Source organism: Doryrhamphus excisus, chromosome 14 (assembly GCF_030265055.1).
Source record: "Doryrhamphus excisus isolate RoL2022-K1 chromosome 14, RoL_Dexc_1.0, whole genome shotgun sequence".
In the NCBI taxonomy this organism is placed as follows: Eukaryota; Metazoa; Chordata; class Actinopteri; order Syngnathiformes; family Syngnathidae; genus Doryrhamphus; species Doryrhamphus excisus.
This window is the reverse complement of record NC_080479.1, coordinates 18534019-18549060: the sequence shown is the minus strand read 5'-3', so window position 1 is coordinate 18549060 and position 15042 is coordinate 18534019. Positions and strand designations below refer to the sequence as shown.

The 15042-nt window shown below is 38.8% G+C and overlaps 1 protein-coding gene across 1 annotated transcript in view; it reads right to left on the bottom strand.

The window, feature by feature from the left end:
- Nucleotides 1-14634, bottom strand: part of triqk (triple QxxK/R motif containing) — an 83696-nt gene extending 69062 nt beyond the window's left edge. The window contains exon 1 of the mRNA XM_058047902.1: nt 14249-14634. The gene's annotated coding sequence lies outside the window, so the exon portion shown is untranslated. The remainder of the gene's footprint in view (nt 1-14248) is intronic.
- Between the last annotated feature and the right edge of the window lie 408 nt (nt 14635-15042).

Below are 15042 nucleotides of genomic sequence, written 5' to 3'. Positions count from 1 at the left end.
CGATCCATCATCTATCCATCCACCCATCATCCATCCATCCATCCATCCATCCACCCATCCATCATCTATCCATCCATCATCTATCCATCATCCATCCATCCACCCATCAGCTATCCATCATCCATCCATCCACCCATCCATCATCTATCCATCCACCCATCATCTATCCATCCATCCACCCACCCATCATCTATCCATCATCCATCCATCCATCCATCCATCCTTCCATCCATCATCCATCCATCCACCCATCCATCATCTATCCATCATCCACCCAACCACCCATCCACCCTCCATCCATCCATTGCACAACATTGACATATTAACACTTATCGTTTAAATAAAATAAATAAATTGGAGCAACTTTCGTTTTTGATGTTTCATGCAATATTTGAATCTACCATATCCCTTTGTGACCACTAGATGGTAGTGTTTTGCATGTGCTGTGGAGGAGAAACTACACTTTATGGAGGCCCATCAATCACCATCTCCCGTGAAACATGAGATAGATAGAAAGATAGATAGAAAGATAGACTTCCTTGATTGTCATTGCACAATAACACAGCAGTGAAATGTCGTTGCCTGGCTCCCGTATAATAATAAATAATAATAATGTGGAGAATAAACAGACATCTGCTAACATTAATTATGAATACTTCATATTGCATTCTACCTTGTGGTTGTCAGACCAGCCGAGGTTACCATGGCGATTCGGCGGCTTTAAAAGAGACTCTTATTTGTCTAATAGAACTTTTTCCGCAACCTAATTTTCCAAAATATTGTAAAATGTTTACCACTTAAAAAAATATAGCCCTTTTCTTTTCATGCTACTAAAAATGTAAAACATTATTCATTTGAATAATCTGCTACTGTCTCAAAAAAGGACATTTCTGCCACGCCCACATGGTTTGTGGTAGCATTTGCGTCATGTCGCTAACAAACAAACAGCTCCGCCCTCCAGGAGGTCATGAAGAAGTGCTCCGACAGGTACCATGAAGGTCACACACCTTCACCTTGAGGAGGAATGACAGGATGCACGAGGAATGCAAAGCCAAACAAGTCTTGGGTTCCTCCCTGTACTTCAAAATACTTCAAATACTACTTGAAATGACTTCAAATTAGGGGTGTATATGGATTATCTGACCAGTAATTTTCATGCCCATATGAACGAGCTACCGTGACATGCCGATAAGACCTCCATGACGTCACACCGGATGCTCGCAGCATATGCCCGAGTACAGTGCACCTTGCTGGGCCACAGCAGGTGGCGCCTCCCCCTCTAGACTCTGGTTCTCCTGGTAGTACTTGTGTGCTAGTCATCATTTCATGATACCTCCAGGTGTGCACAGACGATATTCCAACCTGCTTTATGTCATATTTCATATAATATTTTCACTTTAATCCCACAATATTATAACTTTTTGCCAAATAAATTTTCCAAAAATGACAACTTTATTTAGTTTGTCGTGATATCACAGCTTACTATGAAAAATATTTCAGCCTTTTTCCATTCATTATTTGACTTTTTCTCATAATATTTTGATATAATATAATAATATCATAATATTTTTCAGTTTCAATTTTCTTCCAGTGAATTATGACTTTATTCCAGAATATTTGGACTCTATTCTCATAACATGATAACATTTTCTGCAACCAAATTTCACCAAACGTCATTTTGTTTCTCATATTATGACTTTATAAATAACATATTTCCTTTAATATTTAGACTTTATGCTACTAATATGACTTTATTTTATTTTATTATTATTCTTGCAAAATTACAACATTTTTTTGAGTAGATTGCAACTTTTTTGTCTGAATATTTTGACTTTATTCTATAAAAATGACTGCAGATTTTGTTTCAATTTTGTACATTAATAATAATAATAATAAAAAAACATGAGCACATATCTCTTTCCCATTTCTGTGCATTACAACACCAGAAAGGGAGTTAATATGAGCTAGCTAAAAATGCACATCAAATTTCACCAAACTTAATTTTGTTTCTCATAATATGACTTTATAAATAACATATTTCCTTTAATATTTAGACTTTATGCTACTAATATGACTTTATTTTTCCTCATATTATTATATAGTTATTTTTTGCAAAATTACAACATTTTTGCAACTTTTTTGTCTGAATATTTTGACTTTATTCTTGTAAAAATGACTGTAGATTTTGTTTCAATTTTAATTTTTTTTGTAAAATTTTATTTTAAAATGTACCATGGGCGTATGTAAAAAAAAAAAAAAAAAACATGAGCACATATTTCTTTCCCATTTCTGTGCATTATAACACCAGAAAAGGAGTTAATATGAGCTAGCTAAAAATGCACATCACATTTCACCAAACTTAATTTTGTTTCTCATATTATGACTTTATAAATAACGTATTTCCTTTAATATTTAGACTTTATGCTACTAATGTGACTTTATTTTTCCTCATAATATTATATAGTTATTGTTGCAAAATTACGCCATTTTTTCAGTAGATTGCAACTTTTTCGTCTGAATATTTTTACTTTATTCTTGTAAAAATGACTGCAGATTTTGTTTCAATTTTGAACATTTTTTGTAAAATTTTATTTTAAAATGTTCCACAGGCGTATGTAAAAAAAAAACATGAGAACGTATTTCTTTCCCATTTCTGTGCATTACAACACCAGAAAAAAAGTTAATATAAGCTAGCTAAAAATGCACATCAAAACTTGTTTCTCATATTATGACTTTATAGTTAACATATTTCCTTTAATATTTAGACTTTATGCAACTAATATGACTTTATTTTTCCTCATAATATTATATAGTTATTGTTGCAAAATTACGACATTTTCTCAGTATTTCTGTGTCTATGCTTTCGTGTGTTTCTGTAGGATTTAGCGTGTTTAGGGCGGCAGCAGCAAAACAATGCCGAGCGGAACGTGTATGCAAACAGCCAGCCTCTAATTGTGAGTCAGCGCCTACAAAGTGAGTCAGGTTGCGTGAAAAAATGCAAATAAAGTTTCCAGGCGCCACACGCTCTCGCCTCACAATGAGGGCAAACGCCAAATATACTCCAACGCGCTGACCTCCACCAAGGCTGAACTCTTCATAAAAGTGGTAGACACAATTAACGTTATGATATGTATGGTATGATATGTTATGATATGTAGCTAGTGGAGGATACCATTAAACAACATCAAATACTTCCATTAGGAATCAAACACAGGCTACTTCCTTGTTCATAAAGTTATGTAATACCATGGGATGTACTATTTGGGAATTGGGGGGTGGGGGGGCACACTTCCATCGTGATTCAAACAATAAAAGGAGGAACTAATTTCACCCAATCAATGTGGGTCGGAGGGGAGTCCTGTCATGCAGGCTTGGTGTTTGTTTATTAGCTAGCAGGCTACTTCCTGGTTCCACAGGATGTACCATTTTGGATGATGGGATGGAGGGGCGTCACTTCCACTATGATTCAAACAGAAAAAAGAGGAACTAATGTCATCCAATCAATGTGGGTCGGAGGGGAGTCCTGTCATGCAGGCTTGGTGTTTGTTTATTAGCTAGCAGGCTACTTCCTGGTTCCACAGGATGTACCATTTTGGATGATGGGATGGAGGGGCGTCACTTCCACTATGATTCAAACAGAAAAAAGAGGAACTAATTTCATCCAATCAATGTGGGTCGGAGGGGAGTCCTGTCATGCAGGCTTGGTGTTTGTGTATTAGCTAGAAGGCTACTTCCTGGTTCATAAAGTTGACGTAATACCACAGGATGTACCATTTTGGATGATGGGATGGGGGGGGGGCACTTCCATTATGATTCAAACAGTAAAAGGAGGAACTAATTACACCCAATCAAAGAGGGTCAGGGAGGAGTCCTGTCATGCAAGCTTGGTGTTTGTTTATTAGCTAGCAGGCTACTTCCTGGTTCCACAGGATGTACCATTTTGGATGATGGGATGGGGGGGGGGCACTTCCACTATGATCCAAACAGTAAAAGGAGGAACTAATTTCACCCAATCAATGTGGGTCGGAGGGGAGTCCTGTCATGCAGGCTTGGTGTTTGTTTATTAGCTAGCAGGCTACTTCCTGGTTCATAAAGTTGATGTAATACCATAGGATGTACCATTTTGGATGATAGGATGGGGCGGGGCACTTCCACCATAATTCAAACAGTAAAAGGAGGAAATACAATCACCCAATCAATGAGGGTCGAAGGGGAGTCCTGTCATGCAGGCTTGGTGTTTGTTTATTAGCTAGCAGGCTACTTCCTGGTTCCACAGGATGTACCATTGTGGATGATGGGATGGGGGGGACACTTCCACTATGATTCAAAAAGTAAAAGGAGGAACTAATTTCACCCAATCAATGTGGGTCGGAGGGGAGTCCTGTCATGCAAGCTTGGTGTTTGCTTGTTAGCTATTGTTAGCATTTTATCATATGGAAAAGAGGACACCTTCCCTTGTTTTCCCTTGTGTTTTCCGTACATTGTTAGCTAGCAGGCTACTTCCTGGTTCACTGATGATGACGTAGCATAATGGGAGGTACCATTTTTTCCATCTTGAAAAGAAGAAACCTTCCCTAGTTGTTTAAACAAGCTAGCAGGCTACTTCCTGGTAACACAGGAGGGCGTAACGTTTTACCGTCGCACAAAACAAAAGCTTGTTGTTATTTAGCGAGTTGGCAAACGACTTCCCGCTTGGCCGAGGATGCCGTGAAAACACCGGCAATCAGCCAACGCTACGGTAGCGTTTACATTCCCGGACGGGGCGGAGGAATTCTGCTGGGATTCTGCCAAAAGAAACTACAGGAAAAGAATCTCAAATTCCTCAGTCTGCAGTTTTTTAATGAGTTTTTTTAATGAACGAATCTTTTAGACTGAGACTCAATGGGATGACTTTCATGCTCGGTCCAGAAGAGGGCGACATTTCAAAGTCTGAACAGGGATTAAAGGGTATGAACTCCATCCATGTGTATCATCATGTGTATGTTTGTATTGGATATTGAATGGCGTGCTGCAGCAGGCCATGGCAGGTATGGCAATGACTCATTGATTCAATCATGGCCGTGAGTCATTGACTCTTATAGAAACTCAGGATTCCCTGATGCTGTGAAGGCCTCATCGCCGGCCTCCTGCATGTGTGTGTGTGTGTGTGCGTGTGCATGTGTGTGTGTGTTACATGGAATATTAAATACAGTAGTGCCGGCCTGGCGGCTGTTATAAAATGGAGGGGCAGCATTGCTGGAGCGTGACTCACACACACTTACTCACTCTGAACTGCCATGCTGTTTGTGTGTGTGAGTGTGTTTGTGTGTGTGTGTGTGTTTGTGTGCGTCTCACTACACTGGCAGACCCACACCGCATTGTTGGTGATCCCAATAAAAGGACAACAAGCCACATTTCCTCCTCCGACTTCCTGTCAATCACATCACGGCTATACGTCTGATGTACGTTCACTTGTTGTGTTTGCTTTGGTTAAAAGGTTGTGTGTGTGTGTGTGCTCTTTAGAAGTATTTTTTACAAGTGTTTTGTCAAATCTAAGATGGTACTAAATACTGCAAAAAAAAAAAAAAGCCCTAATAGTTAACCTAGGAGATGACATTTTGGCTTGGAAAATTTGAATTGTGTCATGTAATATCAGTAAAGCTCTTTAAAAGTATATTTTACAAGCTTTTGGTGAAATCAAAACTGGTAAAAAAAATATCAGAATATAAAAATAGTCAACATGTTCAACCAATAAGATGACATTTTGGCTTAAATAATTTGAGTTGTGTCATGCAATACGTCAGTAAAGCTCTTTAAAAGTATATTTTACAAGCTTTTGGTGAAATCAAAGCTGGTAAAAAATATCAGAATATAAAAATAAGTCCACATTTTCAACCAATGAGATGACATTTTAGCTTGGATAATTTGAGTTGTGTCATGTAATATGTCGGTAAAGCTCTTAAAAAGTATATTTTACAAGCTTTTAGTGAAATCAAAGCTGATAAAAATATATCAGAACATAAAAGTAGTCCACATGTTCAACCAATAAGATGACATTTTAGTTTGGAATGTTTGAGTTGTGTCGTGTAATAGGTCGGTAAAGCTCTTAAAAAGTATATTTTACAAGCTTTTGGTGAAATCAAAGCTGGTAAAAAATATCAAAATATAAAAATAAGTCCACATTTTCAACCAATAAGATGACATTTTAGTTTGGAATGTTTGAGTTGTGTCGTGTAATATGTCGGTAAAGCTCTTTAAAAGTATATTTTACAAGCTTTTGGTGAAATCAAAGCTGGTAAAAAATATGAAAATATAAAAATAAGTCCACATTTTCAACCAATAAGATGACATTTTCGTTTGGAATGTTTGAGTTGTGTCGTGTAATATGTCGGTAAAGCTCTTAAAAAGTATATTTTACAAGCTTTTGGTGAAATCAAAGCTGGTAAAAAATATCAAAATATAAAAATAAGTCCACATTTTCAACCAATAAGATGACATTTTAGTTTGGAATGTTTGAGTTGTGTCGTGTAATATGTCGGTAAAGCTCTTAAAAAGTATATTTTACAAGCTTTTAGTGAAATCAAAGCTGATAAAAATATATCAGAATATAAAAGTAGTCCACATGTTCAACCAATAAGATGACATTTTCGTTTGGAATGTTTGAGTTGTGTCGTGTAATATGTCGGTAAAGCTCTTAAAAAGTATATTTTACAAGCTTTTGGTGAAATCAAAGCTGGCAAAAAATATCAGAATATAAAAATAGTCCAAATGTTCAACCAATAAGATGACATTTTAGCTTGGGATGTTTGAGTTGTGTCATGTAATATGTCGGTAAAGCTCTTAAAAAGTATATTTTACAAGCTTTTAGTGAAATCAAAGCTGGTAAAAAAATATCAGAGTATAAAAATAGTCCACATGTTCAACCAATAAGATGACATTTTGGCTTGAAGAATTTGAGTTGTGTCATGTAATACGTCGGTAAAGCTCTTAAAAAGTATATTTTACAAGCTTTTGGTGAAATCTAAGATGGTAAAAAAATATCAGAATATAAAAATAGTCCACATGTTCAACCATTAAGAATACATTTTAGCTTGGGATGTTTGAGTTGTGTCGTGTAATGTCATAATGTGTAATGCAATGTCAGGAAAGCTCTTTAAAAGTATGTTTTACAAGCTTTTTGTCAAATCTAAGATGGTCATGCAGCCTTCATAGTTGACCCAGCACAGCAGGGGGTCATGATGGTCCACGGAGTTCACGTTAGCCAACTTCACTCTGCTGTGGCGTGTTTACAGTGAACCATCATCCACTTCCTGGTATCCGCCTTATCTCCAGGCAAGTCAACGCCATAAAAACTGTGTGAACCTTGCCCATGTGACTCATGCATCCATGTCGGATTCTCGTGAAGGCAACCTCCTGACGTGGTTTCCCCACAGCAAACCACGGTTGCCATACCTGCCAACAACGTTTCTCGCCCCGCCCGTTATTTGCTTGTGTAGCCCCCGCTGACTGGAATTGAAATTCGGATTCTATTGGAGCGTTTAGGATAGCTCCAAGTCAACACTCCAAAACATATTTGGATGACCTCTTCCTCAACCATCATCATCATCACACTTTTTACTCAACACCCCCCCCCCCCCAGCAGGGAGTCACATGAAGGTCGGAGTTCAGAAGTTAAAACCATGTCTGGACCCTCAAGAGAGCACCTGGTCACATAGAGGATCTTTGCAGCAGGTACTCATCATGAAAAGGATCTTTGACTGGTGTGTTTACAGAGCATCCTCAAAAACAGCCGAATGTTCATATAGAGGATCTTTGACTATCATTTCCATCAGTAGGTCCTCAAAAACACCAGAATGCTCCAGTCATATAGAGGATCTTGGACTATGATTTTCATATAAGTCAGTAAAAACAGCAGAATGTTCCTATCATATAGAGGATCTTGGACTATCATTTTCATATAGGTCATTGAAAAAAGCAGAATGCTCCTGTCATATAGAGGATCTTGGACTATCATCAAAAACAGCAGAATGCTGCTGACATATAGAGGATCTTGGACTATCATTTCCATCAATAAGTCCTCATAAACAGCAGAATGCTCCAGTCATATAGAGGATCTTGGACTATCATTTTCTTATAGGTCATTAAAAACAGCAGAATGCTCCTGTCATATAGAGGATCTTGGACTATCATTTTCTTATAGGTCATTAAAAACAGCAGAATGCTCCTGTCATATAGAGGATCTTGGACTATCATTTTCATATAGGTCATTAAAAACAGCAGAAAGCTCCTGTCATATAGAGGATCTTGGACTATCATCAAAAATAGCAGAATGCTGCTGACACATAGAGGATCTTGGACTATCATTTTCATATACGTCACTGAAAAAAGCAGAATGCTCCTGTCATGTAGAGGATCTTGGACTATCATTTTCATCTGTGGGTCCTCAAAAACAGCAGAATGCTGCTGACATATAGAGGATCTTTGACAATCATTTTCACATAGGTCCTCAAAAACAGCAGAATGCTGACAAATAGAGGATCTTTGTCCATCATTTTTTCAGTCGGTCCTTCAAAACAGCAGAATGCTCCTACTATATAGAGGATCTTTGACTAGCATTTGTTTCAGTAGGTCCTTGAAATCAGTAGAACGCTGCTGTCAGAAAAATCTTTGATTTGAATTCTTTGATTCAAAACAAGAATAGTGGGGGGGGGCACAGTTGGTGGAGTAGTTGCGTCTTCCATCGTGAAAGGCTGAAGTCCAAGCGCGCAGGACGGAGTGAGCGTCCACAAGACAGCCTGGGAACGGCGGGAGCGCTAACGAGGTCTATCCCATGAGGATTTGCTGGTGCACGGAGGAATGTGGCCCACTCGGCTCTCATGACTGAGCTGGCCCGTACACACTACACACTACACATTACACAACACACACATTCACACACATACACACACACGAATGAGAAGAGGAGGCTTCCCAGAATAGGACACTTGTCATCCCAGACGGACAGACCCAAGACCCGCTGGGGAATTTGACACTAATTTGAGAGGCGAGAAGATCGACTCGCAGACTTTGCACGTTTCTTCCCGAGGTTTTGGCCGGTGAGCGAGCCAGACGGAGGGTCTGGAGGGGCCTGCTGCTCACAAAAAAAATGTAAAAAAACACTCTCAGTCTCAGTCACGAGCACAAGTTAAAGTCTGGGGAACTTTGGTGAAGGGCCCTGAAAGCGAAAGTAGCGTACGCCTGGCGTCACGGCAGCCTTTTGTTTTGGAAAAATGTGGCTGCCATGGAGCTCGTGTTTGATCCCGTGTAATTAAGCAAGGCCGCTGATTGCACAACACCTCCGTCAGCAGGCAGGCAGCCCCGAGCGGATGTCTCTCTCCGGGAAGGTTGCTTCATCCATGCGTCCTCACTTGGCCACGGAAGTGTTGGGAAAGCTTTACGGTCCCACATAAAACAGACGCTTTTCAACTCTTTATGGTCACCGGTGGGTGTCAACCCGCTTTCTCACACACTCACGATAGGTGGGAAAGTGTTCAAATAAATAAAATCATAATAATAATAATAATGTTAAATAAAATGTATGTATTTTTTATATTTTCTTACATTTTATTTTGGACTGGCGTGATTGAAGAGCATCCTCAGAAACAGCAGCATGTTCGTATAGAGGATCTTTGACTATCATTTCCATCAGTAGGTCCTCAAAAACAGCAGAATGCTCCAGTAATATGGAGGATCTTGGACTATCATTTTCATATAAGTGATTGAAAAAAGCAGAATACTCCTGTCATATAGAGGATCTTGGACTATCATTTTCATATAGGTCATTAAAAACAGCAGAATGCTCCAGTCATATGGAGGATCTTGGACTATCATTGTCATATAGGTCATTAAAAACAGCAGAATGTTCCTGTCATATAGAGGATCTTGGACTATCATTTTCATATAGGTAATTAAAAACAGCAGAATGCTCCAGTCATATTGAGGATCTTGGACTATCATTTTCATATAGATCATTAAAAACAGCAGAATGTTCCTGTCAAACAAAGGATCTTGGACTATCATTTTCCTATAGGTCATTCAAAACAGCAGAATGCCCCAGTCATGTGGAGGATCTTGGACTATCATTTTCATATAGGTCATTAAAAACAACAGAATGTTCTTGTCAGACAGAGGATCTTGGACTATCAATTTCCTATAGGTCATTAAAAACAGCAGAATGTTCCTGTCATATAGAGGATCTTGGACTATCATTTTCATAAAGGTCATTAAAAACAGCAGAATGTTCCTGTCATATAGAGGCTCTTGGACTATCATTTTCATATAGGTCATTAAAAACAGCAGAATGCTCCTGTCATACAAAGGATCTTGGACTATCATTTTCATATGTCATTAAAAACAGCAGAATGTTCTTGTCATATAGAGGATCTTGGACTATCATTTTCATATAGGTCATTAAAACAGCAGAATATTCTTGTAATGTAGAGGATCTTGGACTATCATTTTCATATACGTTATTGCCAAAAGCAGAATGTTCCTGTCATATAGAGGATCTTGGACTATCATTTTCATATAGGTCATTAAAAACAGCAAAATACTCCTGTCACATAGAGGATCTTGGACTATCATTTTCATATAGGTCATTAAAAACAGCAAATTGCTGCTGATTTTTTTTTAAATTACAAAAATTACCTAGATCTTTACTTATTTAGTAATTTATTTTTTACTTATTTTTTGGGGTGGGGGATTTATTTATTATTTATTTTGGTAATTTGCTGATTTTGCATTTATGTCTTTACTTCAAAATCCAAATTGAGCGGAGGTCACAAAAGACCCCACAGCGAGAGTCAGTGCTGTGAATGAGTGGTCAGCGTGGTGACATCATGGCCTCCTATGTGTGTTGCGGTCTAAAGTCAGTTAGCCCCGCCTCAGGGGTGGGGGTTGGGTGCCACAATGCTTTGCGTGTCCCACCGGAGCTGACCTTGGCATGGGCGGGGGTTGAGCCCACGGGCGGGAAAGCCAAGGTTGCAACGACATGACGAGCGTGGAACTCTACTTTTTCCCGGGGCTACAAAATGAGGTTGAAAGGGAAGCAAAGGCAGCGAAGCTAATGCGGAATATCTTATGAGAATCAGACCCCCCCGCAAATCTTCTGCAAAGTGGGTTTCCAGTGAAATGAATTTCACGTGTAAAAGCTTTTGCTTGAAAGCGCTTTGACGTTTGTGACCCGCGGCAGCACTGAGGCCATGACGGTTATTACGACACAAAGTGGATGGCGAGACCACGTTGGTCTCATGACTGACATCTGGAACTTTCCCACACTTGATGCGCTTCTTCTAATCTTCTAATACTTTTTCAGAAATTATTTTTCATTCACGTGCACGGCAAAGCGCCTCGTCCTCAAGCTACTGGAAATGAAAAGCTTCAACCGGTCTGGCTAACGTGGAGCAGATTTCCCGGCCAAACAAGCTTATCAGATGTCAGCGGGGGTCCCGGGGATGCCACTTGTTTAGATTTTGCGTAACCCAAGCGTAATGCAATTTCACAACCCTCAAGGGTCGATGAGCGGGGGCTTTTTGTTGTCTTTTTTCAAGAATAGACATCATGCACTCCGCAGGTTATTAAGATCTTGGACTATCATTTTCATATACATCATTGAAAAAAAGCTGAATGCTCCTGTCATATAGAGGATCTTGGACAATAATTTTCTTATAGGTCATTAAAAACAGCAGAACACTCCTGTCATATAGAGGATCTTGGACTATCATTTTCATATAGGTCATTGAAAAAAGCAGAATGCTCCTGTAATATAGGGGATCTTGGACTATCATTTTCATATAGGTCATTAAAAACAACAAAATGTTCCTGTCATATAGAGGATCTTGGACAATCATTTTCATATAAGTTTTTGAAAAAAGTAGAATGCTCCTGTCATTTAAAGGATCTTGGACAATCATTTTCATATAGGTCATTAAAAACAGCAGAATACTCCTGTCATATAGAGGATCTTGGACTATCATTTTCATATACGTCATTGAAAAAAGCAGAATGCTCCTGTCATATAGAGGATCTTGGACAATCACTTTCATATAGGTCATTAAAAACAGCAGAATACTCCTGTCATATAGAAGATCTTGGACTATCATTTTCATATAGGTCATTAAAAACAGCAAAATACTCCTGTCATATAGAGGATCTTGGACTATCATTTTCATATAGGTCATTAAAAACAGCAGAATACTCCTGTCATATAGAGGATCTTGGACTATCATTTTCATACAGGTCATTGAAAAAAGCAGAATGCTCCTGTAATATAGAGGATCTTGGACTATCATTTTCATATAGGTCATTAAAAACAGCAGAATGTTCCTGTCATATAGAGGATCTTGGACAATCATTTTCATATAAGTCATTGAAAAAAGTAGAATGCTCCTGTCATTTAAAGGATCTTGGACAATCATTTTCATATAGGTCATTAAAAACAGCAGAATGCTCCTGTCATATAGAGGATCTTGGACAATCATTTTCATATAGGTCATTAAAACAGCAGAATGCCACTGTCATATAGAGGATCTTGGACAATCATTTTCATATAGGTCGTTAAAAACAGCACAATGCTCCTGTCATATAGAGGATCTTGGACTATCATTTTCATATAGGTCATTAAAAACAGCAGAATACTCCTGTCATATAGAGGATCTTGGACAATCATTTTCATATAGGTCATTAAAACAGCAGAATACTCCTGTCATATAGAGGATCTTGGACAATCATTTTCATATAAGTTATTGAAAAAAGTAGAATGCTCCTGTCATTTAAAGAATCTTGGACAATCATTTTCATATAGGTCATTAAAAACAGCAGAATACTCCTGTCATATAGAGGATCTTGGACAATCATTTTCATATAGGTCATTAAAAACAGCAGAATACTCCTGTCATATAGAGGATCTTGGACTATCATTTTCATATAGGTCATTAAAAACAGCAGAATACTCCTGTCATATAGAGGATCTTGGACAATCATTTTCATATAGGTCATTAAAAAGAGCAGAATACTCCTGTCATATAGAGGATCTTGGACAATCATTTTCATATAGGTCATTAAAAACAGCAGAATACTCCTGTCATATAGAGGATCTTGGACTATCATTTTCATATAGGTCATTAAAAACAACAGAATACTCCTATCATATCGAGGATCTTGGACTATCATCAAAAACAGCAGAATACTGCTGACATATAGAGGATCTTTACCCACCATTTTTTCAATAGGTCCTTAAAAACAGCAGAATGTGCCTGTCATATAGAGGATCTTGGACTATCATTTTCATATAGGTCCTCAAAAACAGCAGAATGCCCCTGTCATATAGAGGATCTTGGACTATCATTTTCATATAGGTCATTAAAAACAGCAGAATACTCCTGTCATATAGAGGAGCTTGGACTATCACCAAAAACAGCAGAATGCTCCTGTCATAAAGAGGATGTTGGACTAGCATTTTCATCAGTATGTCCTCAAAAACAGCAATATGCTGACAAATAGAGGATCTTTGTTTATCATTTTTTTCCAGTCGGTCCTTCAAAATAGCCGAATGCTCCTGTTATATAAAGGATCTTTGACTAGCATTTGTTTGAGTAGGTGCTTGAAAGCAGCATAACGCTGCTGGAGTGAGCGTTCACAAGACAGCCTGGGAACGGCGGGTGCGCTAACGAGTAGACATCATGCACTCCGCAGGTTATTAAGACGTGAATGTGCTTCTAATATTTCTATAATAAAGCACTGCCGTTCAAGATTATGCAAATAAACTAAGGGAAAAAATGGCTTTATTCCTTCTAGACACTTGGCAGTAAATTCAACTAAAGTTTGTCTTTTTTTTTTTTTACTATGCACCACTTCTTCATCATCATCCTTTTTGCCATCTTTAAACAACAACAACTTTTCAAAAGCAACTTTCCTCCCACTTTCACATCAACTATGCAATTACAATAGCAGTGGTTCAATAATTACGGCTGTAAAAAATACAGTACACAGCGACACTTTCAACAGTGTGCAATCAATGTTTGTTTATATTCCTGTCTGCTAAACATAGTACTGCTAATATGAATAAGCTAGCAGCTAGGCTAATACAGTAGTGAGGGGAGCAGAAAGTGGGAAACAACTTATACACTTTTTAAATTGTTACACAATTCAGGAAGAAGCCAACTGCACTGCTGGGGGGGGGACACTTGTTGCAGGGACGGACAATTAGGAAAGCAGCGGAAGATCCACTGACCTGATTAGCTTGGTTCTTCCGGTGTCCGACCAGGAACTAGATGAGGGGGGGGGGGGCGGCGGTAGACTTGTCCGTGTTGGGGTGTCCCCGGGGTGTACATCTTCTTAACGCGGCATTCTTTCTTTCTTTGATAATCCGTAGTGTTTCCAAACATACCATTTAAACGTTACAGGAAGGGGGGGGGTTAAATCTAGAAACTTCGCTGCTGCTAGCTACGAACGTCCATGTTGTTTTACTAGTAGTTGTATGCGCTCACGGCTTCCGTCGTATTCAATACAAAACGCTAAATAATGATGGTACATTCACGGCACCTGGGGGAAAAGCATTTGGGGCGAAGTTAACATTAATAAAACGGCGCTTGTATCGGATTTTACCGATACACACAAACGCATCACAGTCTAGATTTCAATTAGTTCCGTACACAGTGAATGAGCCGATGCACTCGCATCGCGCGCATGCGCATTGATGTATCATTAATAGTGTGTTTACATTTGAATGAGTTTTTGCTGCTTCATGATTGTGCAACGCAGCGGAGAACTTTTTGCTCAAATCAAATAGCGGCATTCGAAGAATTAGGAAAGGTTGGTTGTTGTTTTTCTTTCTTTTGAAAAGTTACCCCTATCCCCCCCCCCTGTTTAATCTGCACCCCTTGCACAATTGTTGTGTTTCATCGCAGTGTTGAGCAACAGCGCTGATAAAGCCAAAGCGACCTGTCCGCCGCTCTCGAAAAACCACTGACAGACAGCGAATGAGTCACGGCGAGTGACCTCCTGTTTGCTTCCATTTCACGAAAT